The sequence below is a fragment of the Eulemur rufifrons genome, chromosome 16 (assembly GCF_041146395.1).
Source record: "Eulemur rufifrons isolate Redbay chromosome 16, OSU_ERuf_1, whole genome shotgun sequence".
Lineage (NCBI taxonomy): Eukaryota > Metazoa > Chordata > Mammalia > Primates > Lemuridae > Eulemur > Eulemur rufifrons.
This window is the reverse complement of record NC_090998.1, coordinates 75,461,178-75,482,467: the sequence shown is the minus strand read 5'-3', so window position 1 is coordinate 75,482,467 and position 21,290 is coordinate 75,461,178. Positions and strand designations below refer to the sequence as shown.

Here is a 21,290-nt window from a genome sequence, read left to right as displayed (position 1 = left end):
TTTATTCCTCCATCCTCCAATTCTTGCTCTGTCAGCGTATTTCTCAGCCAACATGAGTGACATGTATACTCTACCCTTGTTTGCTTCTGTTTTTGTCATAGTTTGACACAGTTGGAATACATGGGAAGATCTTGCAGAGAATAAGGCCGCGAGCAAATTCTGAAATTTTAAAAATAACTGTCCCTGAATAGTAAAGTATGAAGGTTTCTTCACATTTCTTCACATATGAAGATCAAGATGCTCTTGTTAATAGGGCTAAAAGCATGTAACAATTCCTGTAGGATGGTAGAATATTCCGAAAGCTCAGCATCTGCCCACTATATCTGTAAAATGTCATTGTCACAAAAGGCAGAGACATGTCAGAATGACCTCCACTTCTGAGCTTGGCCATCTGAATTGTCTTCTTGAAATAAATGTGCATACGTGCGTGCACATGCCTGTGCGGGCACAGGCTCCTATGGTTGTGTAATTATAAGCACACACAGTTATACAAAAATATAGCATTGTGAGAACTGAGGGTACATTTGGCAGAGGGCTATAAAACTCACATATGTCATCAATCATTCATAAACCACTTAAAAGTAAAACTAGATTAATAAAAGTAGATATTCATTTGCCCACCACGGGAAAAAGGGCTGTTTTCTTCTCCTAATTAACTACTACCAGCATCTTTAGAATACTGCTGTAAGCACAGCATGGTCCATGGTGCTTAAGGGGGGAGGAGAGAAATGTATAAAGTGGTTATAAAAAGGTCAGTACAGTCATAAATAGGATGAGGAGGTTTACATTTGCTAGTATGGAATGATACATTAATATACTAAGTGAGAAAGCAACTTGTAGAACATTAAATATAGTATGGTCCCACTTAGGTTTTTATACACACACATAGACAAATATACCTTAGAAAAAGTATGAAAAGACAAAAACGAATCTATTAATTGTTCTATCTGGGAAGAAAAGTTGAATTGGGGAGGGAGGAGCAGGAAGAAGGAGGAAGTGCCTTTTCAATTTTAGAATTTCAGTATGGCCACTATTATTTTTATAATTAATTTTTAAAGAAACAAAGGAAATATAAGTCACAACACCTATATTTAGGGGACACTGAGTGTAATTACAAGTCTCTTGTCACCGAGTCTACTAATTTCTGTTGGTCGCATCATTCTGTAAAATAAATAGTTTTGAATTGATGGAAGTAGCACCTTTTCTGGCCTATGACCACTTACCCTTCACAAGTACTTCCAAAGCTTCATCCAGGACATTATGCCCATGTTAACCTCAAATCTAAGGAATAGAAAATACTGGTAAATCCATCGTGCTCTCAGTCCACATTCACGGCAAAAAGGATTTTCCTTCTTGTTTTTAACTGGACAGATTTGAAGCACTGGAAGTAAAAATTGTACCCTCCTCCTTCATATGGTTAGGTTTTTATCCATACATGCTACCATGAAAATCTCACAAGTGGCTGTTTCAGAATATGGGCTCAGGTGAAAGCACATCCTACTTTCACCACCATTGATGGCAGGATTCATTAGCCCTTTATCAGGGCACCTCATCCGGGATCTTTTGAAACAGAAGTGCACAAAGAGCCAACAGACTGAAAATTTGGGTCTGACATTATGTTTATGGGGTGATCCAACTGACTATAGTTAGCATGCAGGGCCCTGGTCATTCATTCATTTGCTTGAAAATATGACCTGTGCCATGAAGCATGTACTTGGTCACAGTGAGAGCATAAGATGAATTTTCCTCTATTCGCTCCCCTCAGGAAACTTACAATTGTGCAAACGACAACTTCAAATAGAGAGAAAATCATAAAGATGACCAATCTTATCTAACCTCCGAAAAATTCATGTGTTCATCCGTGATATAACCTAAAATTTTACTCATGATGAAAGTAAAGCATTAACCTTGATTTCCATGATGTTAAAAATCAAAACAAAAGAGTTACTAACGGGAGTAATGAGAAGCTACGTGGAGAGTTAGCAAACCATGGCTGGTGGGCCAAACCCAGGCTGCTGCCTGTTTGTGTAAATAAAGTTTTATTGGAACACAGTCACACTCAATTGCTCACGGATTGTCTCTGGCTGCTTTTGAACTACAACAGAGCAGGTGAGTATTCACAACAGAGACCATATTCCACACAAAAGCTAAAATATTTACTAACTGGCTTGGTACAGAAAAAGTTTGCCAGACCCCAACATGTTAATAAAACCTGAAAAATGCACTTAAAAAAAATGGAATATGCCTATTTGTCTACTTTTCATTTTGCTGTGTACTTTTTGGGAATCTTTGTTGCTGGAGGCTAGCCTAAGGGATTCCTTAAGATGTGTGTTTATTCTCTCTCTCATATTGGGAGGAAAAAAAGAGACTACAAACAAACAGTATGGTAAAACATAGGTAGAGGGGATATAAATTAAAATTAGAATGACTTTACAAACAATGTTTTTAAATCTGAACTTAGCCACTACATTCACACTCACGTTGGCCAAGGGCTGAAGTTTTGTGATGAGTGTGGAAAGAAAGGCCAGAATTAAATGAGTAAGATCATAATGGGGCTTATTTAACCAGCCTTGGAAATGTTTATCACATTGTGTGTACTGCCCAAATTTCTGAATGTCCCAACTTTATCCTAAAAAGAATCTGGCCAATTTTAAAAAAATGCTTAAGCTACATTTTCACAAAACACTTGCATGGATGGAACCGTGCAACCTACTGCCAAAGATGCTCCAATTTAATTCTGCCTGGCAAGTTGGCTAGGCTTGTTTGGCATTTCATTAACAAAAAATAAACCTCACTCTTCTTCCTGAGAAAATAGCATGTGTAGTATTTTTGGGGACAGCAAAGCTCACTGTGCTATTTCTTGGTATGAAAAAAATATATATCTGAGATGTGGATAAATAAAGCTTTAAAAAGCCTTTCCCTGGCATAACTTGCCACCCTGGGAAATCTATTATTTTAGGTAGGTGACTGAATAAAAGTGACATATAAAATATACTCTTAAATGTTTAAAAATCACAGAGAAACAATGTCATAACATAGTAAGAGGACTGATCTAGAAATTTGGAAAACAGAGTCTCATGACATTTTTACACTACGATGCTCCATGCAAGCCAATAATTTAGTCTTTTTAAATTTTAGCTTCTTTTTGGGGGGGGGTAGAATATGCATAAAATATAGATGTTGGGAGAGAAGATAAAATAAAGATACTTGTGTGTCTGTGACTCAATTGCTGTTCCTCAGAAGAAATGAAAGGTTAAAATTAAAAGTTAAAATGTAAAAGCATCCTACGGCTTCCTGACTCAATTATCAGCGTTGGCACAAAGATTTTTTCAGTTCTGTGCCAAATACTTATTCAAAGAAGTCTGAATTTAGTTGAGGAAAATAAGTTGCAAACAGCTATCAAGGGGGCTGTATAGCTCATGTAAACACAAATTGGATAATGATGGAGTTCATGCAATGATTGGATTATGCACAGGGTATTGACAAGGCTGAGGATAGTTGGGGTGGGGTGGGAACAAGACACAGGAAGGAAAGGTTCTTGGAGAAGGTGACACACTGTGTTGACTAAAGGAAAACTAGGAACAAGCCAGGGAAGAAGAGTGAGAAGTGACCTGAGGCAAAGTAGACAGTAAATGCAAAGAAATGATATGGTTCATACGTAGAATTCCAAGCTGTTTGCATTTTGCTAGAGAGCAAAGTGTAAGACAGGGAATTCTTAGAGACAAGATTAGAGAGAGGCAGAAAATAGCAGAGATTTAAGGCTAGAATTTAGCTTGAGACTATTTTGGACATTATCTGTCAGGGTGCAGAAACATGAGAGGATTTTAAGCTCGCTAGGTACCAGTCTACTTTGGGTTGTAAATTAGGTGGACCTCATGGTGACAAGGCTGATGGAGGAAAGGTGCAGATGTCCAAGCAAGAGATGAACCAACGCGAGTGGCAGAAGTTCTGAACTACAATAGTGGTACTGGTGATTAGCATTACAGATGGATTCAAGAAACATTTAGGATGGAAAATCAGCAGATCCTGGTAATGGGTTTGATGTGGAAAACAACAAAAGTGGAAAGAGAGGAGCCAAAAACGACTCCCAGCAGTGCCACAAAATGAGCCAGAGAACACAGAAAGAGAAATCAGGTTCAGGGGAATGGTCACGAGGTCCGTTTGCACATTGGGTTAGAGGGTGCTAGACGGACACAGCAAGGAGCTAGATATTTGAATCTAAATTGCAGACCAGGGACTTGAACTACATATAAAATACACAAGTAGCTGCAAATCACGATGATGGAGGAGAGTACTCTGGGGGAGTGCGCAGGGTGAGAAGAGCAGTGGGCTGAAGATGAACAGAATAGGAAGGAGAGCAATCCATGAAAAGAGACAGAGAAGGAACAATCAGAGGACCATCTGGAGGGTAGGTGCCAGGAGAGCAGGGAACTTGCAGAAGAAGGAGTGATCAGCAAGGTCAAATGCACACAGAGATCTAGGAAAGAACCAAAGAACCCACTGGATTTAGCAATTCAGGAACCATAAGTTCATCAGTCATGAAGAGCAGATGCCAGATGCTAGGGATTGTAAAGCAAAGTACACATACACCAAAGGTTCAAGAGGTTTGAATGAGTAGGGAGAAAAGGAATCAGAATGACAGTAGAGAAGAACCAGAACCACTGACGAGACGTTCAGGACAGGAACATCGTATGCACTTGAACCAATGACCATCAGTGTCTGAGTGCCACCCTGACCAGAGCCATCCTTTCTGTTCTCCTACCACATTCACATCTAAGAAACTTTCTGGGCAATTCACCCCCGTCCTAGGATGGCAGCTCTTTGGCAAGCAAAACATGGAATAAGACGAAGGCAGATGTATTGTTTTCTTATTAAATCTCCTAAGGAAATCAGACAAAAGGTAATTTCTTTCTTACATAAGTACCCTCTTTTTAAAATCTCTTCTTTCGCTCCTATTTAAGCCTTGTCAGTCATTATCAGAGTGCTTATACTTTATGTATAACCAAGTTTTTTGCAATAGACGTGCGGCACATTGTGAAACATCCAACGTGAGATCTGATTTATTGGGGAATGACAAGTATTTGTCTGCAGTTTAGAGTCTCAGACACTTGTAAGGGACACTGCAGTGTGGTTAAAAGAGGCTCATCTGGGAATGATTAGATTTGAGTTTTTCCTGGCTCTGTCACTACCTAGCTGTGTGAGCTTAAACAAGACCCTTCCTCAAGTTCAGCCTCATTATAACTATGAAATGAGCTGTTTGTTTCCACTTGGTGGTTTCCACTCCTGGAATTTCCAGAGAAGAGAAAACTGCACCAGATAATCCATGTATACTTTCTAAGATACAGGAAATGAAATCAAAATGTTTGGCGAATGCCGAACAAATATTGAGCAGTTCCCAGGTCATAAAATTATGGTGTACATCTTAGGAGAGAAATAAGTGCTGCTAATAATTAGAAAAGATAGCTCTACAAAGAGCCTTTTCTTTTTCAAATGAAAAGCTCATTTGAGTCACACAATATTTTTCTTCCCTTTCAAAGTCCAATACTTTGTTTGGTGACAAATCAAAGCAGGATTGTTCCAGTCTCAGTACACATGCCACTGTCTCCAAAAGCAAAGTCAGAAAGACAATTTCTGGAGACAAATGATTCATTTCTGTTTCTGCTCTATTCACTAGAAGAACATAACCGCAGTCGAGACTCACTCTGAGGTTCAGTCAAACCGACTTGATGCTGGTTACCACACGGACTGCAGTTTCTCTCTGTAGTGTGTCCCTAGACGATGCTGGATAAAATTACCTCGAAGAACCCTGGTGTGTGGGGGCTAGGAGGCTTATAAAGTACTCTTAGCTTTAAATAAATTTGAGTAACACATACTTGTGATCCTGGAGATAAAATGGAATAAATCAAAGTACAAAGAAGTAACCTCATTCCCTTTCTTCTTCATTAGACAAAAGAAAAAATACACACTATGCTTGGTCCTCTTTCTAGGATTTGCCAGGATCCTGTAGCCTCCCTCAGTTTTGCTCAATGTGTAACTTTTCCATCAGAGAAGCAAACCCTTCCAACAACTTGTAATTTCTTTCTAACCTTGACTCCTTCTGAACCCTCCTTCTCTGGTGGTAGATTTTTTGATGTTCTTTTGTTTTGTGCAATTATTTCCTTCACAACTACTAAATATATCTCCCCCCCACCACTTTTTTTCATATCATATCTACAGTTAGTCCAAGACTTATTGATATCTCACTGGGATTATTGTGGCCTCTCTTATCTGGTCTTCTGATTTCTGAAAAGTGAGACTCTTTATCTGCCTTTATATGGCCCCCAATCTGCATAATTTATAAATAAGCCAATTATCAATACTTAGCAGAAATACTAAGGTTGTTTCCACTGCTTTTTCATGGGCCTCACTACTTCTGCTTCCTGCTTAGGTTCCCACACTGGCATTTTGTGTGGTTGGCTTTCCTAACTTCCCAGTGCATGTGGGCACCTCTCGCTGCCACACCTACCAGGCCGCCATGATCTCAGTCAGGTCACCTCAGTGTGCACGTCATCCAGCCATTCCTCTTTTATGTCTAAACCTCCTCCCAATGTGCACCCTGAGTTTGTAACAATGTCTTCAGTTCACCTCCTCTTCTCTCCTCTTTCCCTCCGTAATGCCTGGCTCTACCTTTCTGTAAGAAGTCCACCTTTGCAGGCAATATCTGGAAAGCAAACGTCCCTCAGTTGCAATTTCTCAAGTACATACCATTCCCTACCCTTCGCTTTTTTTAATACCTAAAATTACCCTGCAATGTGAATATTTCATGTCTTTATGACTTTGGTAGTATTTTCTCACTCCAAATTTATTATATCTGTATCTCCTTTATTAGATTTTAAATGCCTCAAGTGCAGGAATTGTATAACTGTAAATCAACCTTTTTGGGCCCTGTCCAGTCATCATTTTGAAAATGTAGAAATTTTAATGGTAACAATAAAACAGAGAGGATTATGCAAATTTACCTGTTCTTCCATGAGGACATGAATGAACAAATCATTTTGGAAACCACATAGCTTGGCTCTATCAGCTCCCCAGTGGGCCTTGAAAGCACTAAGCCTATTTCTTACCTTGCTTTCTGTCCTGTGGAGCTAATCCAACCATAGACTTGCCTTTGAAGTCAACTGGAACATCATGCATGGGTGAGCTCCAGAGAGCACACAAAAGCAAGAAAAGAGAACTGACATGTTATTCTTAACCAAAGGGACTGTGCTATTTCCGTGTTTCTGTACACACTTGGGCATCCCACAGACTTCAAGAGCCTGCAGATGAAGTAGGAGAAGAAGCTGAAGTTATCAGTGTCCTGCAAATGGGCAGCAGATAAAGCCACAATAGAAGGGAGGTTTTAAATTCCAAACAAATCATTCTCGGTTTTTTATTCTTTATCGAGAGTCATACAATCACAAATATAAAGTTCTTTTAGGCTATGAAACGACTCCCTGAGAATGTCAAGCCCTTCTGCAAATGGCATCCTCTCTTCATCTAAGGTATAAAAATTGCCTGTAGACTAGCATTCAATTCCATGCAACAGACAGATATCCAGAATCTTTACTGAAAAGGAATTGTGCTCATCAAGATGAGAGCACCAGCAACAAGTTCAAAAATAAAAGCATAGAACAGCTCTTATAGCATATAGCCCTCCACTTAAAAGCACACTCTCAGATAGCATCAGTATGTAATGTGGCAATGTTGGTGATATAGAATTATAGTTTTAATACTGTAGGATTACCACTGTAGTATTACTACAATAGTATTACTATTATACTATAGCATTACCACTGCAGTATTACTCTAATCCCATATTCAAGGGCTTAAACTAAATGACATTTTGGAAACTACCTAAATTTATTATATAAATACCTTTTGACTGTTTCCTAAAAAAAAAAGTTCTACTGAAATAAAAGAACCAAGAAGAGGACCCACTACTTAACGACCATGTGTGTTCTCGGGTGGGTTTTCTTCACCTCTCCAAACCTCTGTGTAGCAATTTGTAAACTATGAATAATAATAATGCTTGCCTTATAGCCCATGTGGGAATGATGCCTGACATGTGAGAAATGGTCAAGAAATATTAGTAAGGTAGGTATTATAATCTATACTTTACAAAGGAAGAAAAAGTGTTTCAAAGATGCTAAGCAATTGATGGAAAGCAGTAGCAGGTCTGGAATTTTAATCTGATTTGGTTTGATTCCAAAGCTTATACCCTTCCTACCACAAAGGTTGCTGCTTCTCTTAGAGCCCCAAAGTGAAAATGAAAAGGAGACATCAGCTGAGAAAATCCTCCAAATGCCATCACAAAAGGATGCCTGTATTCTAATAACCCTCTCTTCAAAGTGTGTGCTCACCTATTAGAATATTAGACTTTCAAAAACGATTTGAAGCCCTCAAATCACAAGACACTAAACTCCAATGTAAAAATGGCTGAACCATGCCCAATCAATGTAGCCTACAAAAATGAACATGCACCTAAGACGCAGAAACTCAGTGATGACTGACAAGATATGGATTCACCAGAGGTGCAAGAAAATCACGTTGTGCTGCTGGACGTTGATTGATGTAGTGCTATAATTTAGATTTCATATTTAAATATTTCAGGATGAAGCCTAAGAAGTTGTATTTCCCATCGAAAGCATCATTAATCAAAATACTTTGGCTATAGTATTGGGGGAAAGACCTAGATGGTGATGAGCAATTTATGCCAAAGTTACATTGTTATTCCTGAGTACGCTGGAGATATACTGAAGAGGTGTGGCATCTCCTGAGAACTAACAAGGTGAGGTTGCCTAATATAGAACATATTTACTTTAGAGCTATGGCACCAAAATTTAATTTAAAGAAGACATTGGACATTATGATCTAGCAAGTGAAAGTGAAACTGAGACTAGGTAAATCTGAAATTCAATAAAAACTTGATTTTTTTCCAAATATTTTCTTTCATCTCTCCTGATCCCTGAATTTAACCATACACCATATTTCCACAATGTATAATACTTTGGCTTTCTCAAGGTTTATTATTAGTATTTGCTTCTTTTTTTCTTCAAATGGTGTGAGTCTAAATGTGTATTTTAAAAGGTAGGTCAGAAGTAATGTCTCTACGTCCCAAATCTTCATGTTCCAAATCTCCCATGGGGGGGGGGAGGAGAAGAAATTTTGTTAAAGACTTTCTCAACCATACCTTTCACATCGCATGGAGTTCAAAGGTGCCTCCTGCAAATGGCGATCAAAATGAAATGCAGCTCAGAGCAGACAGCAGTGAGAGGAGCTCCTTATTTGGGAGCACCAAAGGCAATCGCAAGTCACAGGGAGAAGGTGTGTAGTGTCTCTGCTGTCATTTTCTGTTTAGATGGTGAACCTTGCTTCCCAAAGACACTGCGAACCGAGAGCTGCCACATCCTACAGGGAGACGCTGCTGTCTGTTCTCCATGTGGGTCTCATTAAGTATCCTTCTTTCTGATTCCCTCCACGATGTGTCTAGTATAAGTCCCTTCACATAATAGGCTACTGGGGATAATTAGCCCTTTGTAACACCCTACCTGGCCCCCAATAAAAGGACATCTGTCTTCCCCTGCGTGGAGAAGGCCACACGCTGTCCACAGGACACGTCTGCTAGGAATGGGTGTGCACCTCTCTATCCAATTCTTCCCTTCCCTGAGCAGAGAAGGCAGAAATAGCCAAGCCTCTTCTCTATACAGCTATGCACTACAAACTCCACAAGAGAAAAGAAGAGAATAATTAAGTCATTACTGGGCTTTTGCTCTTTACAGGTAACTAAGGGCAAATTCAAGACTTTTAAAGTCAAGTTTTACAACTTTTTTTTTTGGGGGGGGGTGGCTACTCTATGGCTTCCCTGGAAAATGACAATCAATGTGCACAAAAAGTTGTTGTTTTTCTCTAAAAATCGTAAAATTTGATATTTGACAGAGAAAGTGAGAATTGAACCAATCCCAAAGCTCTTAACTGAATGTTAGGTTTTATTTGGAATCGTGCTTTTATCCTTGTGGGTAAATGGCATAATATTTCTGCCAGAGAGTGAAGCCATGGGCAAGGCTTTACACATCCAGGGATGTTGAAGACAGCTTTGAAAAGTTTTCCATCACACAGAATGTGTTAGCCTGTCTTCTCAAGATAGCAGGGAAGTTGAAATATTTCAAAAGATAGACACATAAGCAATGATTTCAACTATTTTTAAAACATTTCAATTTACATTTATGTCCAAACTTTGGAAGAATATTGTGAAGCACAATTAAGGCAACAGTAAACTCCACCGACTCCCTGCCCCCTAATACATACACACATTTCGTTATTAATTATCAATAAAGTATTTGAAAGTTTGGGACAATTAAATCAATTACTAACAGTATGGCTTAGTTAATTTGTTTAAAAGTTCTCATGAAATGAATACCTTGTGTTTTGCTGATAAAATCATTTGAAAATTCTAAAATCCATTTTCAAGAACTGGCCATTATTCTGAATATTTTCACTATAGTTCTCACAACAAATAATCTGAACCAATACCCTGAGCCTAAAATCTATATTTGATTGTTAATACTGCCTTCTACCTGTGAGGAAATAGCTTTTCCCTTCACGTTACTGAAGTATGATTGCTAAGAGTAATTTCATTATATTATTCAATTAGTTCTTTAAGGTTTTTTTCTCTCCAATTATATTACAGTTGATGAGGAAAAGATCATATTTTCTCCTTTTATAAAATCCTTCACAGTGCCTTTAGCAACACTGTTCAGATGAGATAATTAAGGGGAAAAAAGGTCAACTGACTGAGTGAATGAATGATTGAAAATTGTCCCAAATTTATGACAATAATCATGATTCTTGGGTCAGAGATACCATCTTAGTTAAAAAGATTATATACCATACCAACTTTTAGCCAATGTGGTATGGAAAAAATAAAATTCCCAAACTATGCTGAATGTTTTAAAATACCTTGTTTTGTGGAAAAGAACTAGAAATTCTTTGCCACAGGTACCCGTATATCTTATTGTATTTACCCAACCAAAAGATGAAATAATACTGTCAAAGAGATAATTGACTGAAGAAGTTTAAAATGTTCATAAATATTAGAGTAACTGAGTGAATTGAAGCAGATTGGACTGCATCGCACTGAATTAGCAAGATTAAAGTGAGCACTACTAAACTCTGGATTCAAATCTTCCTAGCATTTTTTTTAAATTACCAGACTTAAAAAAAAAAAAAAAAGATCTCATCTTTAAGATGATATGCCTATTTATATAGATAACTCTATTCCATACCATTTTCCGACTTGTCAAAACTGTTTCTCCATACTCAATATAAGCACAACATCTGACGAGAGTCAATGCATATCTCCTGCTTCCATTACATAAGTATGTACCTTCTAGATGACTTCCTTGCCACTTAAAATTTATACCATTCTCAATATTTTTTTAAATTAAAATTAAAAGCTGCTAACATGTAACTATTTCTGTAAATGTCACCAAATGGAATTTCTTTTAAAGATCAACAGCATCATCATACAACATGCCTAAAAATGGAATGTTATTATTCGTGCGTCACTTACAGCCTTTTTCATACTAAGCCCACAGCCAACCAACGAAACAGAGGATTCAAGGAACTTTTTTTAAAAAAAATCTTTTGACCAAAATGAGTTATTAACTTAGCATATAAAAGCATATTAACTTAGCATAAAAAGAATCTTTTTTATGTTTGTACCTTCAAATAAACATGCAATGTCCCCAAATTTGTATAACATGAATTTAAGAGAGAGCCAAAGGATTTATCTTCACAGTGACAAAACAAGCAGTTAATTCAGAGGAGAAAAAAAAAATCTTCAACGGACTCAACTGATGGGGACTGCATTGAGAAAATCGGCTGATTAAATATTTCCCTTTCCAACTGCATGTGGTGTGTTCTTATGGCAAATCACAGGGGCTAAATATTGTTCTCCATTTGCTACTCTCATTGTGCACCCAGGTGGCAGCAAGATACCAACAATTACACACTGTAGCTCAGTGCCAAGGTTCATGCCTGAAATTAGTGTCAAAATGAAAGGACCATAGAAAGTTAGGGTCAAAGGGGAGCCAGGCTCATCCTCTGCATTTTACTGACATCAACGCAGCATGTGATAACCATTTGGAGCACAGAAATATTTCAATTCTGGAACTCTCCTGGGCTGTTCAGCTGCTACTATTACAATAGACACTGCAGAAATATTCCTTGTTTCTTAAAAGCAGGACAGCTCAAAGCCTCATGGCCAAAGCTTTATTCTCACTGGTCTCAACTAGCAGGTAGGAATCCCCAAAGAATGGGTCTGCTTTGGCAGAGGACTGTCATATAAATTAGAAGGTACACAAAGCCTATGGGGTGCACTGGTTCAAGGAGCAACTTTTCTAGCTTGCTTCACCCAGAAAAATTAGTACATAGTACATATATATAATATAATAGTAATACCTCCTTGAAGTACATACTATATTTATATTTACGTATGCAAGTCTTGCTCTTACAGCTAGTAAAATAGTTCCAGAGCAGAGATCAGATGTAGTAGTTGCTTTAAGAAATATCCACCTGGATTTTCCTATAAAGTAAAATGTCTACCTTAATAACTTGGTCTGAGAGCCCATCAATATACATACATATAGATTTCTCTTGAGGTTTCATGGCTACACTTTTCAATACCATTGAGCAAAAACATAAATATTAATAATTAACCAAAAGAGCTGCTTATTGATAGAGGAGATTTGCACTAGGAGTTTGAATGTTGAATTCATTTGGCTTTTATTGAAAATAAAAACCCAACATAAAGTATTAACTAATAAACTTTTATGATGGTTAAGGGAATAGTTCTTTTGGGGGGGCTGGAGTGGGCATGGTCAGCAACTTCTATAATACTGAAATATGTCCCAGGGAATAGAGAAATAATCTTATATGGTGTAAAACAATAAAATCCACGTAGAGTCAGTAGCATCATGGGCCTGAATAGTGGTAGAAAAACATGCAAACACAACACAATTGCACTTTCCTTTAGAAACACCAGGAAGTCCATTCTATATCAAATGTACTAATGTTGACGTGACAATTTATTCCAAGAAGAAGTAAAAATGTATTTGAAAGTAAAGATTATTATATCTATACATTCATTAATAGGATCTATGACCCTAATTTAAAGATCCTTAAAGGCTCTGGGTTATGACTTTAGGAATATCATTTTCTCTTTCAAAGCTAGTTTTCCTCCAGTTGTCATTCTCTCCCTCCTCCCCTCCCCTCCTCCCCTCTTCCCACCCTCCAAGGTTCATTAACTGTATATTTTATGCCAGGCACTGTACTAGGCAATAGGGCTCTAACTTCCAAGCCTTCTAGTCCTCCCTTTTTTAAGTTCTTGTCTTATTTCACTGCTGGTTCCCTGAACTCTTGGCCAGCATGTCAGTTGGGCATATCCACAAACACAGACACAAGAAATATGGGAAATGTTACCTAGCTTCAAATCACCGTAGTTGTTGCAAATGTCATATGTCAAATGATCAATGCAGATAAAAGAATTTTAGGATTTAATATCTAAGACAGGCTTCCCTGGAGCCATGGGCTGTGATCCAGACATTAAAAGTTGGAAGGCTTTGAGAAAGCAGTGGCAAAATAGTTACAGGTGCAGGAACGTTCAGAGAAAATGCAAGGCAAACTTTCTGGGGGCAATGAGAAGATCAACCTTACGATGTAGAAAATTTCTATTTAGAAATAGGCAGTGATGCAATTGGAAAAAAAGACTGAAGCCAAATGGTAAGAGATCTAAAAAGGTTTGAGTTTTAAAATTGTATGCTGTTGGCTCTAGGGAGTCCCTGGATGCAGAGGGAAATAACATAATAAAAGTATCAAGGTAGTTGTGAGGCACCTTTATCGTGAGGGCAGAGACTTGGGCAATAAAGTCTAGGGCTTTAAAGCCTGTGATATTTACTGCTTCATTTTGGGCACCTTGAACAAGTCCGGGACATTATGAAATCTCAATATTACTTGTTGAATGACAAAAAATAATTAATAGAACCTGAAGGGTGTAGGTTTTAAGTCCTCTCAGCTGCTTACTAGCTCTGTGACCTTGAGGAAGTTATTTAACTTCTCAAAACCTCAGTTTCCTCATCTATAAGCAGGGATAGCGACGCTACCTTTCTCATAAAGTGATTGGGAAGATTAAATTAGAAAACAAAGGCAAAGGGCTTAGTACATTGTCTGGCATTTAGAAAATAAATGTTAGCCATTAATAATTAGCATTAGAAATTCCTTAAAATAGTACAGGAAGCATTGGAAGGAAGCATAAAAACAGTAAAACCAGTTTAGCATCTGCTGCATCATGAGCCTGAATACTAAGGGGAAAAGGATGCATTCAGACTTTTTTAATGCATATCAGTAAGATAACTTCTTGAAGCACATTCTGTTTTGCCAATACAGTCTTCTAAATTGGTATATATGCCTAGAATATATTTTAAGCCACTTAAAGAACAGACAAGAGAAATACAAGCTCTAAAATGATATACATTGCAACGTGATTAACTGATGACGTATGAGCAACTAGTGAGATTTCTATAATCTGCAAAATCAGGAAAATAATATTGAATACCAGTAATGGTGACAAATTAAGAGCCATAGGAAAAGTGTCTGTCACATGGTAGGCACTAAATAAACATGTGTTGAGTGAATGAATAAACACTTTCTAAATTTGTGTGGGAGGGGATTTTTAAAATAATTTGTTTGATTTCCATATTTCAAATTTCCAGCAAATTGAATTTCTTCAAATATTTTCTGGAAATTTAACACTTTAAAAGATCTCTGCAGTAAACTATGTTAAAAACCCTTAAGACTGTGGTAATTACCTATGCACCATATGTTCCTGACCACTATGTGCTACCTGGTCTTTCTTTCTCAAAAGAAACTCCTAGCCTAATGGTATATTGCAGTGTTTGCATCTGAACTATGAACTGTGTTGTTAGAAAACCACAGGAAATTCAAACATTTATAAATCACAAGTACACTGTACTTAAATCATGTCAAGTAATATTAAGGACATAAAAGTATGGCTTAGAGATATTATTAAGGATACAAAAAGGTTCCGTATATGGTACAGTATTATAGGATCGTAAAGTCTAGTAACTTTAGCATTCAGGGTCATAACAAGTCTATACAAGCCATCTCTTGAAAAAGAGATTATAAACACCATTAAGGAAATACAATTTTCACATTTTAAAATCTAAATAAGTTATTAGTGAGTGTTAGAGTGTGTAATTAAGCTTTTTGGCATAATTTTTATTTTCTTAAGTCATTCTGGTATCATTTAAACAAAAGCTATCCAACTGACAGCAATGCAAATTAAATTCTGCTGTTGGATAACAAAAATGATTAAATACAAAACCCATACATAAAACTTGACCGTGTATCCTTGCCAACAAGCCAAAATAGTAACTTGGGGTGATATCTTCACTAGCTATCTAAGAGGGCCCCTTCCCTGCCAGTTCGCCATTCTCTATAATAAATGTTCTAGAATGATGCCATTTTGTGGAATATAATCTAAGAGAGCTGAAGGAAAGATTTTGTTAATCACGCAAGTAACTAGCTACTTCTGGGAAAATCCATATTCTAATATCAACCCCATGAACAGAATTCCAAGGCCAGTTAAATCTTTCAGGACTTCATACACAAGTTTTAGGCTTTTTCCTCTCAATTTCAGACATTATTTATCTGAGTTATTCTCAGACAGATAGTTTCAAAGTCAATACAACTTTCTAGATGACAGGTAAGAGTAATGACACACCAAAAAGACAAAAGACAAAATTGTACTAGGCAGAAAGAAACTATGAGTAACTAGTTGTTCTCTAACAGTGTTATTTGAAAAGGAATACAATGACAAAAAGAAAGCAAACCGGGAAATTTAGTAAATCTATCAGGAGAGAATAATAATTTAATCAGATACAAGACCTTAATTTTACTTGTATAAAAAAATCACACCAATTGCATGTTAATTCAGCAATATTACATTCTGACTTTAAGTATTCCCTATAATCAAGTTACATCCTTTAAACATTTTTCCAATTAGCATTTAGAACAACGCAGTTTGGAAGCTATTGGCTTTGTGTAACTTGCACAGAAAAATTAATGTAAGAATTTCATTTTGACTTACATGAAAATTGATCTAATATGTCACAACTTTAGCTCCCAAAGGATTGGATTCTTTAAAAGCTATATGATTAACTTTACTTGTGTGTATGCCTCCCGAAAGAATTGAAGTGCAAAGATGTTCCTGGTAACTAACATTAGCTGCAATCTTATTAATTTTATACATTTGCACTTACCTATTTAATAAGGAGAGATATAACAACTCCATATTTACATACTTTTTAAAATTCTTAGTCCCCAATTTTAAAAAACACTTGACATCTGGAAAGCAAAGTAAAATTACATCTGTGATAGCACGTAATACTTATTCCTTCTGTTTTCTCAGCTTTTTCTGGCTTTCATGCCTTTTTGCTTTTCCCCTTTAAACCACAAATTATCATATCGAATATTCTTCCCTTTAAGACACACCTAATTCTACAAAGGAAGTGACAAATTAAGGTAGGAGCAATCTGGAAATACTCACTGTTTTATCTCAAGAGTTCAATGCAATTGCTTCAGCTGAGATAAATGCATGAAGACTTTTCTGAAATAACTTTTACATAAGGATAAAATGATTTCTATATAAGAAACAATTACCAGCCAACATTATTATCACCAGAAAATTGTAAGCTAGAATGAGCAATAAAAATATTGTATTTGGAATGAGATATTAGAGAATAGCTATTAAAACATTTTACTCAATTTCTATTACACCTTAAAATGAAAGTCATCAAAATGTCATTACAGGCCTTTTCCCCAGATTCTTCAGAGAGTGAATTTAATCATTTCAGGAAATTGAGCACTACCCAACATTCACTTAAATTCTTTGAAATAACAGCAAAGCAAACACAATGTGAAATTTATAAGACATTTTATATTAAAATGTGTTTCCATACATACATAGATACATACCGGGGAGTATTTTTCTTTGGATACCTACAATTAAATATTTCTTGTACAATTAACCACTCATATAAAATAGTACCTTCAAGAAGACCTGAAGTAAAAAACCCAAGGAGCCACAAGTTGCGCTCTGCAAAACCTCAGAGTTAATAAAGCCCTAATCTATCAGCTTTTTAAAAAAAAATCTTTAAAAATCAATTATTTGGAAATTACTTCCAGCCACAATTATTACTTATACAAGGAAGCATAGAACTTTTGACTGAAAAGAGCTAAACAGTAGTGGAATAAGTGCGATTACAATAATAAAGGCATCGTTATGGGTTCTTTCAGAAAACTAGTACTTTATGAAGAATTTTTAAGCCAGAGGAGACCTTTTGACATCACCTAACAACACTGGTTCCTAATGTACTGGTTCTAGAAGTAAAATCTACATAAAACAAAGATCATTTTTATTGATTCCCCAAATGATCATTTTCTGTAAAGAAATAAAAAGCTGCTGATTTTCAAGGCAGAAAGGAAAACCTAGGAAGCACCTGACTGCACTTTGTTAACAAAAGCCAGCCAATCTTCAGAAAATGACTAACAATCACATTCTCCAAGCTGCTCTCTTTAAACCTTTGATGTTAAAAAAATCAAATTTTAAATAGTTATATTTAAAAAGCAGTTTTCTAGCGCTACTGGCAAGAAGTACATGAAATGGTTTAAAAATTACACTTTAAAGAACATTGAATTTTTACCTTTCAGTTCGAGGAGGATGTCACTTCTTATGGAACCCATTTTCCTGGAGATACTCAGCACCGGTCGATTTAGAATAAAACATTAGCGTATTACTTTTTAAAAAACTACACTACAAAGCCACAATCTCTCTCGGAAGGAAGCTGATGGCGCTTACAGGCAATGAATGCCTTTCCTGATACCTATTTTGTCATCACCATTTCATTAGCAGAGCGTCTGTTTTCTGCAGCATTCATCAATTAGCAGTTTTTAAGGGAACGGGAAAAGGTATCGGGGCTCATCTGCTAAGCCAGGCTGCATACTCCACAGCCTCTTAATCACCACAGCTCCTTTCTAACAAGGTTCTAGAATGCAAGGAAGTCCAGGGACCATGAAGTAGCACAGAAACAGAACATTCCTGGGACTCACCAATATTGGACACAACTTTCCCTCAAAGAACCAGCCCGCGACTGAAGGCAACAGAGTCGCCCCTACCCTGTTGTGCCTTAGCACTTGGCACTTGCGAAACAGAGGCCAATACCATCCGAGAGACCGCTCCTGACTTCTTCCTCCTCCCAGCAGAATGCAAGCATTTTGAGAGGGCCGGCCAGTTTCACAGGCGGCCCCAACTAGAGAGAAGGTAAGCAAATGGCAGGCTTACCCTTTCATAGTCAACCCACCTAGAGCTGCATCATCCGAATCACAAATGAAATGCTAATGTACAAGAAAACGAATGCCAATTTCCTCCACTTTGCTCCAAGTTTCCGTGGCCCCTCCACAATAAAAGATAGCTGTTTGTGGAGGCTGCCTTGTTCCATACCATTAACTCAGAACAAAACATATTTTTAGTGGGACAGCGGTGTTTACTTGTAAGAACTGATGAATTGTTCGGCACCATTTATCATTCGCAGACAAAGCCGTTCAGCCACAATTTTGGACATAAATCAAGGTACATGCTCTTCAATAAAAAAAGACTGCTTAAGTCCCCAAAACCACAGAGATTGAGGTCAGACTGGCCATAGCAACCATGAACAAGACTTGGGCCTCTAGAAGGACCTAGCAACCGATAAATGAGTTCAGATCTCTTTTCATCTCCACTGGTGTGAAAGCCAAAATTAAAAAGATTAGATCACCCTGCACCCATTACAAAAGGCGCCACAATGAAAAAGTCATTTCCAGCCTTTGAATCACATCAAATAAATAACATTCATCCCTGCTATAATGAACAACTTTCAAAGTAAATTGAATCTCCATAGTACTGCTTTCCCTGGCTGCACGGTATTTACATAACAATATATCACAGGAAGCCCCGAATGAGTCTTATAAATGGGGAACAGGGGATAAAAACCATCTTTAGCCCCGACTACTGTATATTCAGACTGCTTTACAGTCCCCTTCATTTAAACAATGTGCTGTAGCAGGAACATAAACAATGTTTTTAAATTGTGGGAAATGAAAGTTTTTTGGTACATTTTTAAATGTCTGGACTCATCCCAAAAGACTCCCTTTGTGGGGCACTGAGAACATAAAAATCACTTAACCTCCTAAATCCATGCCCTGGACTCATTTTTGTGACAAAGAATTCTCATCTATGTGTACACTTGCTTCTTTGTTCGTGCCAGCAATTTTTCACCCTAAATATCTGCTGAGTTTTTATATATAACTTAAATGAAAACACATTTGCAGATTTTTTTTGAGCATGTGGCTCATTCATTATTTGTCATTTCCTCGAAAGTATAAGATATTCTCCATCGCCATAACAGTAATGTCTATTAAGTTTTAGTAATATCTCCATACAAAGTGTTTGTCCTCTACAGTCTAATTTTGAGACAATTTCTCCTGGTCATTAAAAAAAAATTAAGGACTAATCTACAAAAACATATAGGCTCCCATAAACTATTGTACATTTCATATATTTCAAGTGGAGTATGTTCAAAATAAGGCAGTTAGATCTATGTTAAAAATACACCAGCATAATCTTATCTTTTTGTGGCAGCTCATGTAGATATTACTATTTGAACTCCACAGGGAATCTCATTAATTTTTGAAACTCTCTGACCTCAGTACAGTTGAGTGTAAAAATAATTACAAATTAAGAATGAAAGAGCATCACTTGAATTCTGCATGGCCATATGCTCCACGTTGCACAAAACATTGCTAACTATCATCAAACAGAATTTTTTCCAGATATAAATTTAAACAGCATGGATAAATGTCACCAGACAGACATAAAAACCAGCTCATCCTTCCACTCAGCCCCGCTCACACCTCACCTCCGATGATTCTAGTAACACAAAGCCCCGAGAACACAGGTTTTCAGGCAAGTGACAGCACAGATGATACCCTCACGAAAATATTTCCCTTTCCAGACTCTCTTTATAGCTCAAAGTCTCAGCCGCAAGGATGCAGAAATACAAGAATCAGGGCATAAATGTTTTCTTACCTAAAACTTGTCCGAAGACGGTCTTGTCATTGTTGTCACCTCTGGTGTCCCCTGTCCCCTCTCGCCATCGCGGAAATTGGCTCCACTATGTTTATCGCTCTTTGCCTCAGTTACAGCTGTACCACTCATCTGCCTGCATAGAGCCTACGAGGGGGAAAGGAGAGAAAGAGAGAGGATTTGCGCTTGTGTGTGTTTGTTCCCGTGTGTGTGTGTGTGTGTGTGTGTGTGTGTGTTAGAGGGGGAGAGAGAGAGAGAGAGAGAGAGAGAGGAGAGTGAGAGAGAGAGACTGAGAGAGAGAGACTGCTGACTTGAGACTAAGAACCTAAAACCTCTGGCCAAGTCAAGCCTGAACAAAAATGATCAAAGCTCTGTCCTTCATCAAGAGAGTAGACAGATATTTTTTTTCTCCTTCACTGAAAAGTGGGACCGTCACTGGGGGTTCTCACCAGGAAAGTGCAGACAGAGGCGGACCTTCTCCAGAGTGCCAGTGCTGCCCAGCGGTCCGTGCAGAATACAGGTGCCTATTGTTCCAGAGACAGATATGTAGCCAGCCAGTCAGACTCTGACAGATCTCAGCAAACCAGTGAGCCTGCCTTCATTTTAACTCCTTATTTACTAGGGCTTTTTGGTCAAATGCAAAGGTCTTCTCATCACCCCCGAGAAATAAATAGGGATGATGCAGATGAACTGCTGCCAGGAACTACTTCTCCTCTATCTTTCACAAAGAGGGACTTTTCACTATTATTATTGAAATGCTGAATTTGATGCAAATATTTTATTTTATTTTTTTTCTGGGAAGAAATGAAACATTAGATTACACGGGGAAGTCTTAGCGAGTATAAGAAAACCTTGACATCCAAGGTGAACAGTGAAGCCAATTTAAAAAGGAAGAGAGAAAGCGGGGTTATTCAAAACACCTGAATGTAAATATATATACTCCAACATGAATACAGGGGACCTAAGCCGAAGGGGTCCCAACCTTTTGCATAGGGGTGTGGCACATTGAAAACCTGTACAAAAAGCCACCCCGGTAGACCTGTTTCCCTGGAGGCTAGGGTCATTTTGGTCACTT

At 37.6% G+C, this 21,290-nt stretch overlaps 1 long non-coding RNA gene across 5 annotated transcripts in view; it reads right to left on the bottom strand.

Moving 5' to 3' along the window:
* The window catches only part of LOC138396983 (uncharacterized), a 96,674-nt gene extending 75,941 nt beyond the window's left edge, over positions 1-20,733 (bottom strand). For 3 of the 5 annotated variants that reach the window (XR_011235734.1, XR_011235733.1, XR_011235737.1), the window contains exons 1-2: positions 20,665-20,733; positions 20,219-20,362 (exon numbers count right to left, since the gene is read on the bottom strand). This is a non-coding gene — a long non-coding RNA (uncharacterized lncRNA). Of the gene's footprint in view, positions 1-20,218 lie in introns of all 5 variants that reach the window. The other 2 variants (XR_011235735.1, XR_011235736.1) reach the window with 1 other exon arrangement.
* Positions 20,734-21,290: the final 557 nt, after the last annotated feature.